At 39.7% G+C, this 11,064-nt stretch overlaps 1 protein-coding gene across 4 annotated transcripts in view; it reads right to left on the reverse strand.

The window, feature by feature from the left end:
- The window catches only part of MFSD1 (major facilitator superfamily domain containing 1), a 40,469-nt gene extending 29,761 nt beyond the window's left edge, over positions 1-10,708 (reverse strand). For 2 of the 4 annotated variants that reach the window (XM_050902121.1, XM_050902123.1), the window contains exons 1-3: positions 10,445-10,708; positions 3,616-3,697; positions 2,703-2,902 (exon numbers count right to left, since the gene is read on the reverse strand). The gene's annotated coding sequence lies outside the window, so the exon portion shown is untranslated. Of the gene's footprint in view, positions 1-2,702; positions 2,903-3,615; positions 3,698-5,872; positions 6,038-10,444 lie in introns of those variants that run through there. The other 2 variants (XM_050902122.1, XM_050902124.1) reach the window with 2 other exon arrangements.
- Between the last annotated feature and the right edge of the window lie 356 nt (positions 10,709-11,064).

Below are 11,064 nucleotides of genomic sequence, written 5' to 3' on the forward strand. Positions count from 1 at the left end.
CTGCACGCCTGCCTGAGGGACTGCTGGTTGTTCGCATCGCCTCTCAGCCAAGCAAGAAAAAACAGGGGTAAAACCGAGGAGTTAATGTCTGCAATTCCTTTTCTGATCAACAGCTGCAAAGCTGCTTCATAAACAGGTCGTCTTGGGTTTAGTCTGAGAAAATTTCAGAAAAAGGCAAAAACAGCCAACGTCTTTTTCAATTCTATGTTTTTATTTAATTAGACAGATTGATTGGGGAAACCTGAATTGCTTCACGTGTCAGCAGGACTGTCCTGAGCAAGACTGTCCTAGATTCATGCTCCCTCTTTACTTTGCTGGCAGATGGAAACACAGCAAAAATTACTGAAGGGGAAAAAAATTCATTTTCTTAACACTTCACAGAACTAGTGGAAAGTATTATATGCTAATATTCAAGATGGATTATAAATATCTCAACAGGTTAGATCGTACCTGTGCTTTCATATCTAAAATTTTGTTCCCTTCTCAAGCTCTCTGATGACCTCGTGGTTGAAAACGAGCTTTTAGAAAAGGACATTGTCACACTAAATCCTCACAGCACAAACCTCATGAACAAAACAGAGGGGAATTGTATGGGCAGGTATAATTGTACAGGGTCTAACAAAGAATATAAACAGATATAGCTACCTACAGACTTGACAATTAATGGCTGTAGTATCCCACATATACATATATATATGTCTACAAACATGCACAAACACACATATGCAGCCCACACCAGAGTCACACAAATTGTGGGCCAAGATCAGGTGCTATATCGTGAGTTAAGGTTTTTATAACTTTTACCCTGACAAAACCATGGTTTTTCCTGTGATGAACAACAAACTTTATTCTCAGGAGAGTCAATCAGCGAGAGATGGGCTACATGACTTCCCCAGGTCCATTCCCATCCCACTGTCAGTGATTTTTGGTGTTGATCTTCCACCATCTCATATTTTTCTTAACAGAACAGCAGATTTCTGTTACCTTCTCTAGCTCATTTAAAACTTTCTTAAATTTCAGTGACGTCATGTCATGATATGGTCTTCTATTTTCAGGTACCTTCTTTATTTGTATAAGAAAATGTTTCCTACCACACTTATCATGAGCAGTTAGATCATTCCTGCCAAAAATCTGTTTGAGTTAAGAGCAGGTGCTTGTGACTCTTTCACTGGGATTGCCAAGCATTTCCTCTTTCAATCAATAGGCTGCCTTCCTAAGTGAAATATTAATATAAAACCCCCCTCCATTTCAAGTGTCTTGTTAAGAAACAAGTTTTTATGCCTAAAAGAAATTTACTCTGCTCCTAAAATGCTGCATTCACTACAAATATGCAAAGTTGCTTATTAGATTCCAGAAGGCTAGGAAAAAATAATTCATTAAAAATAAATACCTAAATCATAACATCTGTATAATCTCAGCAAAAACTAATCTATTCCAGTAGATTTTGGTTCTCTTTATAATTGCAAGGTTGCGTACAGAAAAATATTTTTTATTTGTCCATACGAGACGTTGGTGAGGGTGCCTGGTTGGTAACATTGCTTGTGAAAACCAGCTAGAGGCGTTTCCTTCAACCTTTGTATGCAGCGTGTTTCTTTGTGCCTTTTTATTCCTAATTCCTCAGTTACAGTAAAACACATGCAGATGTGAGAATTCACCCTGCCACTACAACCAGACCCCTGAGCAGTGCCAGTGTTCACACTGAGGCACTTGCACAACTGCGCCTTTGTTTTTTAAGGTCACACTTCACCAATTTAATACTACAAAACCACATAATTACACTGGGCTCCACCTAGAAGGCTGAAAGAAAGCTCTGCATGAGTAATACGAGGTTAAATCTGCAGTCTTCTGCACTGAGAGATGTTCAGAGTGCAAAATGGGGATTGCATTTATGCCCATGGGGAAACGTGGGTTAAAAGTACCATCCTCCCTGCTTTTGCTGTCTCCAGTGATGTATTACTCGGCAAAACTCCATTGCTCTCACATGTGCTTTATAAAATCCCCTGCCTTCTCCTCTCTGTCCATTAACGCATTTTGCCTTGCCTGTGCTTTATCTGTGCAAACTTGCAATCCGCACCGGGTCAAGCACTGACTGCTGAAAACGCTCAGCTGCTACGGAAGTACTTTATTTTTCTCCATCTCTGTCTGCAGTTTGTGCATTATGGCAAAGTTATAACAGTTAAAAATACATGTTTAACCTTCTAAAGAAAGCCTCCGGAATATGGCATAGCAGAATATACAGCAACCAGAGCAATAAAGGGACTTGTATTCAGCGTCTCAATTTAAATCATGGCTGTGCTACATCAAGTTACTTTGGAAAACACTTTAACTCAGGTCAGTACAAAAGTCCAGTTATGAAAATTAAAATGGATCTATTATTGTATAGAAGCCAATGTATAGCAGAATTCTTGAACCTAATCTCCTGCTTCCCAAAAATGTGAAGAGGAAAAATCCAAGTATACAATCAGCAACGTTTTTATTCAAAGTGAGAATTAACAGTATTTAACCAAGTATTCATTGGAAATTAAACTGGAAGATGCTACTGAGAGGAATCTGCTATTAAAAATTAGCCTGTCTCTATGATAAGCAGCAAATTATGCACAATTTTAAAAAGTTTATCTTAGTCCTGTTGTGATGAGATTTCATTGTACCCTTAAAAATGTTACCACTAGAATATATATGGTTTTAATATTGATAAAAATTACCTTATTGAAGAGGCTCAGGGAACCAGGGGCCAGTAGCGCAGTGGTGGGGACAAGCCATCGGTTTTGCCAGGGGAAGGAAAAGGACTCAGTGGCAAGGGGAGGTCATCAGCATTTCCCATTATTGTGCTTTAAATACGCTCAGCATTCGCTCCCCTGCTGTTGTTTTTCACCTTCACCTTTGGAAGCAGGGTCAGCCAGGACTATTTAAAAAAAGTCAAAACAAAATGTCAATAGAGGTTTGAGCTATCTGCATGGAAGACTCTGCAATAATCGTCATGTCTTACACAGAAAAGAGTAAAAGTCCTCCCTCTTTTTCCTTTACACAGTAATTTCCCTTAGGTTTTCTAGATTTGTTTGGACAAGACCAAGAATGGAATAGTACCCTCAAGCAAAAATTCCTTCAAAAGGAAAGGGTGGATGCGATCAGGGAGTCACGAAGGAAATCTTAACCACAGTATTCACAGCAATACTTCAAGCATGTGTTACACCTCTGTCTATATATATATACATTTTTGCTTCATATACATGTGGCAGTATGTTTTGTTCGTGAACATATTACAGATCTGAAGCCCAGTCCTACCTCATAGAAGATTATAGCATCAGGCTCTTAAACTGGCAGCAAATCATCTCATCCGAGATGTCGAAATAAATACTTCAGCACATTATAATGATGCCTAATAACAATGGTATCAGGAAGAATAAAATTCCACACTTGTGAATGCATTTTTTCTCTAAAAAAAAAATCAGCAAAACCATCCTGAACACAGTTTTACGCTGTAACCCAAACCTCACATCTCATGCTAACGTTGATTCAGTACAGACAGTCTGACATTAAAAAGCAACTCCCCCAAAAGAGGAAGATGGCTTAGAGTTTTGCTTGATGCATCGCACACAACTTCTCATCGGAACGTACCCTATCGCAGGCTTTCGTTGCTAATGTGTTAGTGTCAGCAGGAGAACCAGAGATCTTCCAACAGAAAATGTCAAATTTGCATCTGTAAAATATAAAATATTAACCTGGTTTCTGCCATAAATTGCATTTTCTTGGGAGGGTATCAAACCCAAATCCCTGGCATTTCAGTTTGATTTAGTGAAACAGCAGAATAATTTCCCAGATCGCATTGTATTCCCTGTCAGAAGAAGCTTAGCTAATGAGTTAGATGCATTTTGCTGGTGATAACACACACAGTGCTGGAAAGGCTGGTCACCAGGTGAAAAATTATGTGTTCTACAAATTGCAGGAGAAAGCCGGTGACTGCTCAATGCCATTATGTCTAGATCTAGATACGCAAAAAAAAAAACCCCAAACCTAAAAAACGGGTCTGTGGTTTGTGCTGGAGCTGGGCATAAACATCTCTGGATCTATACTAATATGCCAATCATTTCCAGGGAAATTGATTTACTATCACATTCCCCATCAGTAAAATATCAGTAAAAATCCATAATATTCTTAGGGTTTGAGCTACCAATCTGCTGATGTGTAAAATTAGAGACCAGGGTGTAGATTTAAAAAAAAAAATCTGATAAAATATATTGAACATTCGAATATACCAAAGGCTTATTTTCCCAGACCAGAACTACCATTTAGACTATACATGACATTAAACATTTCCCATTTTCATTTGCTCTGTTTCTCATAGAAACTCTTAATACAAAGGAAAAATGCTAAACGTTAAGGCCCATTTCAGCATTTTTTGACCAAACGCCTAAAACCCATTTTTACAATGGCATGTAGCGAGAGGCGACCGCGCAAGTGGTCAGCTCACTCTCTGTTGTAGCGTGACGCAGTTGTGCAGCGTTCAGCTTGCGGCAGTGGAGGTTTGCCAGATTACACAAGCTCACGTAAATTTAACAGCAATGAGAGTGGAAGAACTTTCTCCTTGTAGCCTCTCCAACTGGAATTAACGCTGCTGAAAATTACTGGTTAGTGCTCCTCTCCTGTTCTTCACAAACTGTTTTTTTCCTTGAGCTTTAGACAGCTGAAAGTCTTTTAGTCAGTCTTATTATGGGATCAAAGCCGCCGCTGAGATCATAGCTTTCGGTTGTCACTTGGATTTTTTTCAGTATAAACAGTGTTTCCGTGACTATAATGCTCATGAAAAGCACCGCATTGGCCACGCTGAAGTCTGCGCTTTGTAAGCGATGTTATTTCTCCATATTTTCTTTAACCCTTAAACCTAACAGAGAGATTTTCATTTTGACTCCACCATCATCCTGCTGATTAAGCCTAGCTACGCAATGTGGAGAAATAAACACAATAGTTCTTGCACGTTTCTGTGAGGAAACAAGTACGTATTTGTCAAAACAGTATGACTAATCAAGAAAAAAAGATCATTTTCTCAGAGGTTCTGGGAACATACGGTGATGCAGAAAAGGATGAAGAAGGAATTATTCCTAATCAGAACTGAGAAAATGAGGCTATCATGAGATGGAGCAATGATAAGAAAACTGTCATTGACCAATAACAGACGTGCTGAGAAAACAAACCATCCAGTAGTACATAAAGGAGATAATATAGATATGAATTACTTAAAGAACTGGAGACAGTTGCTCTAACAATTTTATTCCATATTCATCTAATGCTCAGAGTAAAAATATAGTTCCAGTTTATTTTTTAAGTCACATAAGAAGTATCTACAATAACTAAATATGACCCTCGCAAGGAAAAAAAAAATCATAATATGGTTTTAGAAGGTCCTGAAGCGTAATCTGCCTTTATTGCTGTCAGGGTGGTCAATCTGCTTCAGGACTGTATCATCTGGTGTTACAGGAAACCCTGCAGAAGGGTAAAATTAGTGACCTGCAAATTGTCATCACACTATTTTATAGGTGTGAGCTGAAAATTGGGTAATGTATCTACCAACATAAATACAGATTACAGAATTTAACTTTGAGCAAATCTTAAAAAAAAAAGTAAGTACAAAATTCAGTATGTGAGGATAAAATGCCACACATAAATCAATTAATCTCTGAAATGTCTCCCTGCAACAAAACTTCTTCTTAGCAGAGAATTCACAATAAATTCTACCTATTTTCCCGCCTAAATAACATCCCTAGCTAATCAAGGGAACCCTTCAATGAGGAGTATTTTTTTGTGTGTGTTTCATCTTTTGTCTGAGGGATGTCAGAAATTATGGAAAAAAAAAATAAAAATAAAAAATTAGGATCACCTTTTAGGTTGGTCTGCCCAGAACGGTCTGTTGGGGAGTGACAGCACAGGATTGTCCCCAACCGTGCTTCTACCAGTGTTTTGCCCGTTTTGGCTTTCGATTATACGAGCCAGGGACCTTACAGCTCAGCATCCACGGCTCCTAGGGAGAGCAGACCCCTGGAAATGGTCGCTGCAAAGGACAGAGGGAACAGCGGTCACAAAAGAGAGGGCAAATGGGAGGATATAGTGAGCAAGACATGGAAAATGTGTTTCCTCTCAATTGTTACTTCTGCTGGATCCTTTCAAACACGTCACCTTGCAAGAAAGATGGTTTGTGATACAATGTTGTGGAATTTAGCGTAAGAATTCACTCATTTGTTCCCGTCATTCTCTTATTGTGCAAATATTTAATGCCTTGTTCAAACATTGTGCAACTAAACACTTCAAAAATTATTGTTCTGTTGCAATAGTTATTTAACAGTGACATACGTTGAATCTTTATAAAACCAGTGTCAAAGAAAGCCAGTATTTCAAGGGGATTTTTATTGCTATCAGCTATGGGTAAATGTTAGCCTCAAACAAATTAAAATAGTTTGAGGGGTCGTGACTTAGCATCCGTCCGGATCTGCCGGGAGGAATTTAATATAAACAGTGCTTTAGAGGCTTCATTTTAGACCCCATCTTTTGGAGATCTGGAGCACTGTCCAAACATCTCTGGAGAGGCAGTACGGCTGCAAGAGCTGTACAAAGGAAGGAAAGACTCTAACCAAACGTCACAGCTCTGCCCAGCCTTTCGGTTGAGTTCCTCTGTGACAGCCATCAGTGGTACAAAAACAAAATACTCAAATAGGTGTGTATTCCTATCAGCATTTCATCTTTAAACGGCTGCTTTAATTTCTGTTTATTTTTAAACAGGCCTGAGCATGTGTCCAAGATCCATTTGTTACAGTTTTACAAGGCAGAATTGTGATTTCAGTTTATTAATAGGTATTGTTTATTGCTTGTGTTTATTCTGGGCTCTGTATGATTATATCTCACTGGGCATGTAAGGGATTTGTTTGCTGGGGCCAGTCTATAAACTAAGATTTCTCCGTTCCATACCTGTTCCATAATCAAAAGAAAATTATCCAAATAGGTTAGCAAAATGTTCTGTGTCTCCTTTTAGTGTTAGAATAACAGTGATAATAATCTGCAATTATTTAATCCCCCTGGTTGTAATATATGGCCTTTCACTTTTCTTGGGTCTGGGTCATTTCATATATATTCCAATCTTCTAGCAAAATACCATTTCTGATTCCATTATTTATTTCTTAACTTTAGCCATCTGCTATAAGCCCATCTCATTTCTCAAGCCCAGCAACCCCCAAGCAAAGCCCATCCCAAGAAATACCCTCCAAACCTTTCATACTGACACACTGAGCAGCTTACTTTTCTGCCAGCCAGACTCCGGAGATGCTGGCACCGCGACACATGTGGCATCAGTCTTGTACGCTTGATAAAGGTTAAGAAACTAAAAATAGCTGTAAATGCGGTAAATCTTAGCTTTGTGACTATTCCCCAAGGTAGATGACTTTAAATGTGGTCCTATTATAATACACTCTCAAGAAAACCCCAAAGAATCAGTGGTGTGTATTGGATTAGTCGCTTGAAACGGTTGAAGATGCAGCCCAGTGACACTCAGTTTCATGCTGAATTCCCCAGGTATGTATGATACCACCACGAAAGGGAGAGGATCCAAATTGCACGTGCTTTGTGTTACTAGAATCGACGCTAGCACATTTATACTGCAACCACTGTTAATGTTTGGGGAAGTACAATAAAAGAGGATCCTGTAAATGCTCGTGTGCTTGAGAATTTCTGTGCTTCTCTGTTTCACTGGGTTCACAAAGGTTTTTTTCTGCACTTAAATGTTTGACACGGTAAAAGGTATTGATTTCATACACTAAAGCTACAGCAGATTGAATGAAATGCCACATGGCTTCAAACACCTTAGGGAAAGAGAGTACGATGGGAAATCAAAGGTGATTTACACCATCAAACATTGCTTCTGAACTGGAGGAGCCTCCAAGCAACAAGACCAGAAGTCCTGATGGATAGTTCACTGGAAAAGTTTGCCGACGGCACAGGAGCGGTTAAAAGAGAACTCTGAAGCTTATTCGTGAGTGACTGTTTCACTTTTACAGCATGTTGGCATGCATTTTAAAAGCAATATAAAAATATACAAAATAATGGAAACAGCATCAATCCATTTGCAGGTTTTTAGCCAGAAGGGCTTACTAGACCTTCTTGACTGAACATAGATACCACAGTCCCTTACATGTTAAGTGGTATTGCTGTACTGACCCAAATAACTTGCATTTAAGTGATGGCTTTCATGTCCTTTCACTTTTCTTCATTTCCTGGCTCTAACAATTCTGGTCAAAACCAATCCCATAAGTTTAACAGGAGACCAAGTCAAAGGCCTTGAAGGTAATTCATGTCACAGTGGGTATTTATTGGCTTCGACTGCTTTCTCTCTTCTTGTTTATTTTTCTATTAGTTCCCCATGGAACTATTACAGCTACACAGCCAACTTCCCCACAGGCCAATCGACACATACGATACACAGGGTTTTAGAAAACTTCTCTACTGTACCCTCACTCAAAATATAGGAGACTTCATTTTGGCTTTAACATAGCCTGCCCTTTGTGCACTAACACCTGCAGGAAAACACAGTCTGTGTTGAGTCACATATATAAAATCCATCGGGAAAATGCCGTTACCTGGGTGTGCAAGAACGGCATCTGTTGCTGCTGACACTGAACATGTATGTTTGTCTTTTAAAAAAAAATCCTATCCATAACCAGAAAGATTTAAAAATAGTCAGAAGCCTTCAAAACCAAATTTCCCTGAAAAAATCAGCCACACTAAAATGACATACATATTTTTATGGCTATGCTTAACCATAGGCAAGGTCAGCCCAGCAATGCATTAGAGGATCGCCTCTTCAAAGCTTGATTTATCCAGCAAAAAATTTGGAGAGTAATTACACAGAAAATAAGCCCTTGTGATTAATTATTGGGAATAAAATCAAACCATAATTATTGATGGGGGGGGGGGGTGAAGCCATAAACAAGTCACTTAAAACCAAGTAACAGAGCTTGTTTTTAACTCCAGCAAGATACTGAAGTTAGAACTGGAAAAGTTGCAAAACAAAATAAACTGAAGTTTGTCCAAATTCATTGTATTATATTACAGTCATCTGTTAGTGATTATGAGCCAGTGAGGTCTGTTGTAAAGTGCTTACAAAGGATATAGAAATAGTCTTTAAATATGAAACAAATTAGGAATAACTGGCCTCTAAACAAGCATTTGATGTATGAAAAAAGATGGTAAGAAAATGAAAACCTCAGAATGCTTTTTAGACCAGCTGCCTGAAACAACCCTCATTTCCACTTCTAAAGGGTCCACGTCAGATGTGACATAAGCGTGATGCAAACCGCCGCACAATCTTAACGTTGGGAAATTTGCCATAATGTACAGTTTGCTAAAGAAGAACAGAGAAGGGAAGAGTGAGAGAGGCTTATTAACATGTAACTTACACCACCACCGTCCTCTTTGAGTCTGGACCAAATTAACTGGGATGAGAGGTAAAAAGTATTATAGAAGGACAAAACCTACATGCGCCACATTCTAGCTAACTAGAATATATATGTCACTTCAAGTTACATCACTCGCTTCGGTTCCTTTTGTTCAGATGTTAGATGCTGTAGAGCTTCGTTTTTACTGTCACCAAAAAGTCTGAAGCAAATGAACTGCGCCTAGCTTGAGGCCTGGCTGTTAAGAGGATGCGCTTTCAGCTTTTAAGGGCCCCAAAAAATCGGGGCTTAAAATAAATACATTTTCTAAATGTTGCAGAAGCAGCAAATGCCTGTGTTTGTACATATTTAGGAACATCCCCCCAGCCCTGACCTGGACCTGTTCAGCATTTGAGCTTTTATTTTCCCAAGTCAAAATGCAGCGTAAATTCAGAGTCACGTTTGATCAACAGCAAATTATAGCACCGTAATCTCTGCAGCAGTTTCGGAAATTGCCATGGAATTGTCCCTGCTTTGTGATACAGGTTCTCTGTCCTTGTCACACTGACCCTCGGGTCTCGGTTACTCACAACCTCTTTGTTGCACTCGGGAGGAAGGAAACAACCCTATCACTGACAGCAATGCCAACCGAGAAAGCAGGAAAAGGAGGAGAACATAGGAGGGAAAAGGAAGTACAGAGAAAGTCATGGATGGGGTCAAAGCCTCACAGCTCAGTACTGAGACATCGGGGGTTTGCAGGCTTTTCCAGCACAAGGAACCAGATCTACAAGCTCTTACCTCTTTTTAAGCTCTTTTACCTCTCATTTAGGCCTCTGAACTCCCACAAAACCCAAGGCATCAAAACCGTGAGCATGAAACCTCTGTGCAGAGTGGTTTTAACTGCTTTCCTTGAACAGGGACAGCTGCAGCACATGAGTACAGGAATGTCGTGAGGTGGAGAAGCTGGCCCCTTGCACTCCTTGCCTCCTCCCTCCCGCCCTCTGTTACACATCCTGCACCAAAGCTTTTCTCACCAGACATCCCCGCTTCACCTCGCTGCTTGCCCCTCCATGGCCTGTGCTTCCTCCGCTCCCATGACATCCTCGGCCACTCGTCCTACCTCCAGAGCGCTGCTGTGAGAAATGAAGTGGGTGAAGCGAACTGGTAGCATCAGGAAACAATTGGCGCTGCTCAGACCTCCAGGGTCAGCTCAGGAGAATCACGCTTTGTATTTCATTTTAAAAGTAACAGCGGAGCTGTCATCGCAGTGAAGATAAATGAGAAAAGACTGGATCTTGGTTTCTTCCAGCTAAACAGAACATATTGGAGACAAACATGGCAAGTGTTCCAATAAGGAAAAAATTAGCCTGCTCCCTCTGCAAAATTTTATAAACACTTCCCCCCAAAAATATATGAAAAATGCCATTACCCTCTAATAAGCAGCTGTGTGACTCCAGATACGATGTTAAGTAAAGCGGTGCATTGTAAAACTGGGAGAGATGTCAAATGAATCTAAAGTTAACCTTTCTATATGGGATATAACTCAGGTGCAGATGAGAAGTTTGGCCCCTAAATTAGAGAAAAGAAACTTAATTTGCTGCATAAGTTATTAACAGTGTCAATTAAGACTGAGGGCAAAAAAACCCCAAACTGC

Source organism: Gymnogyps californianus, chromosome 10 (assembly GCF_018139145.2).
Source record: "Gymnogyps californianus isolate 813 chromosome 10, ASM1813914v2, whole genome shotgun sequence".
Lineage (NCBI taxonomy): Eukaryota > Metazoa > Chordata > Aves > Accipitriformes > Cathartidae > Gymnogyps > Gymnogyps californianus.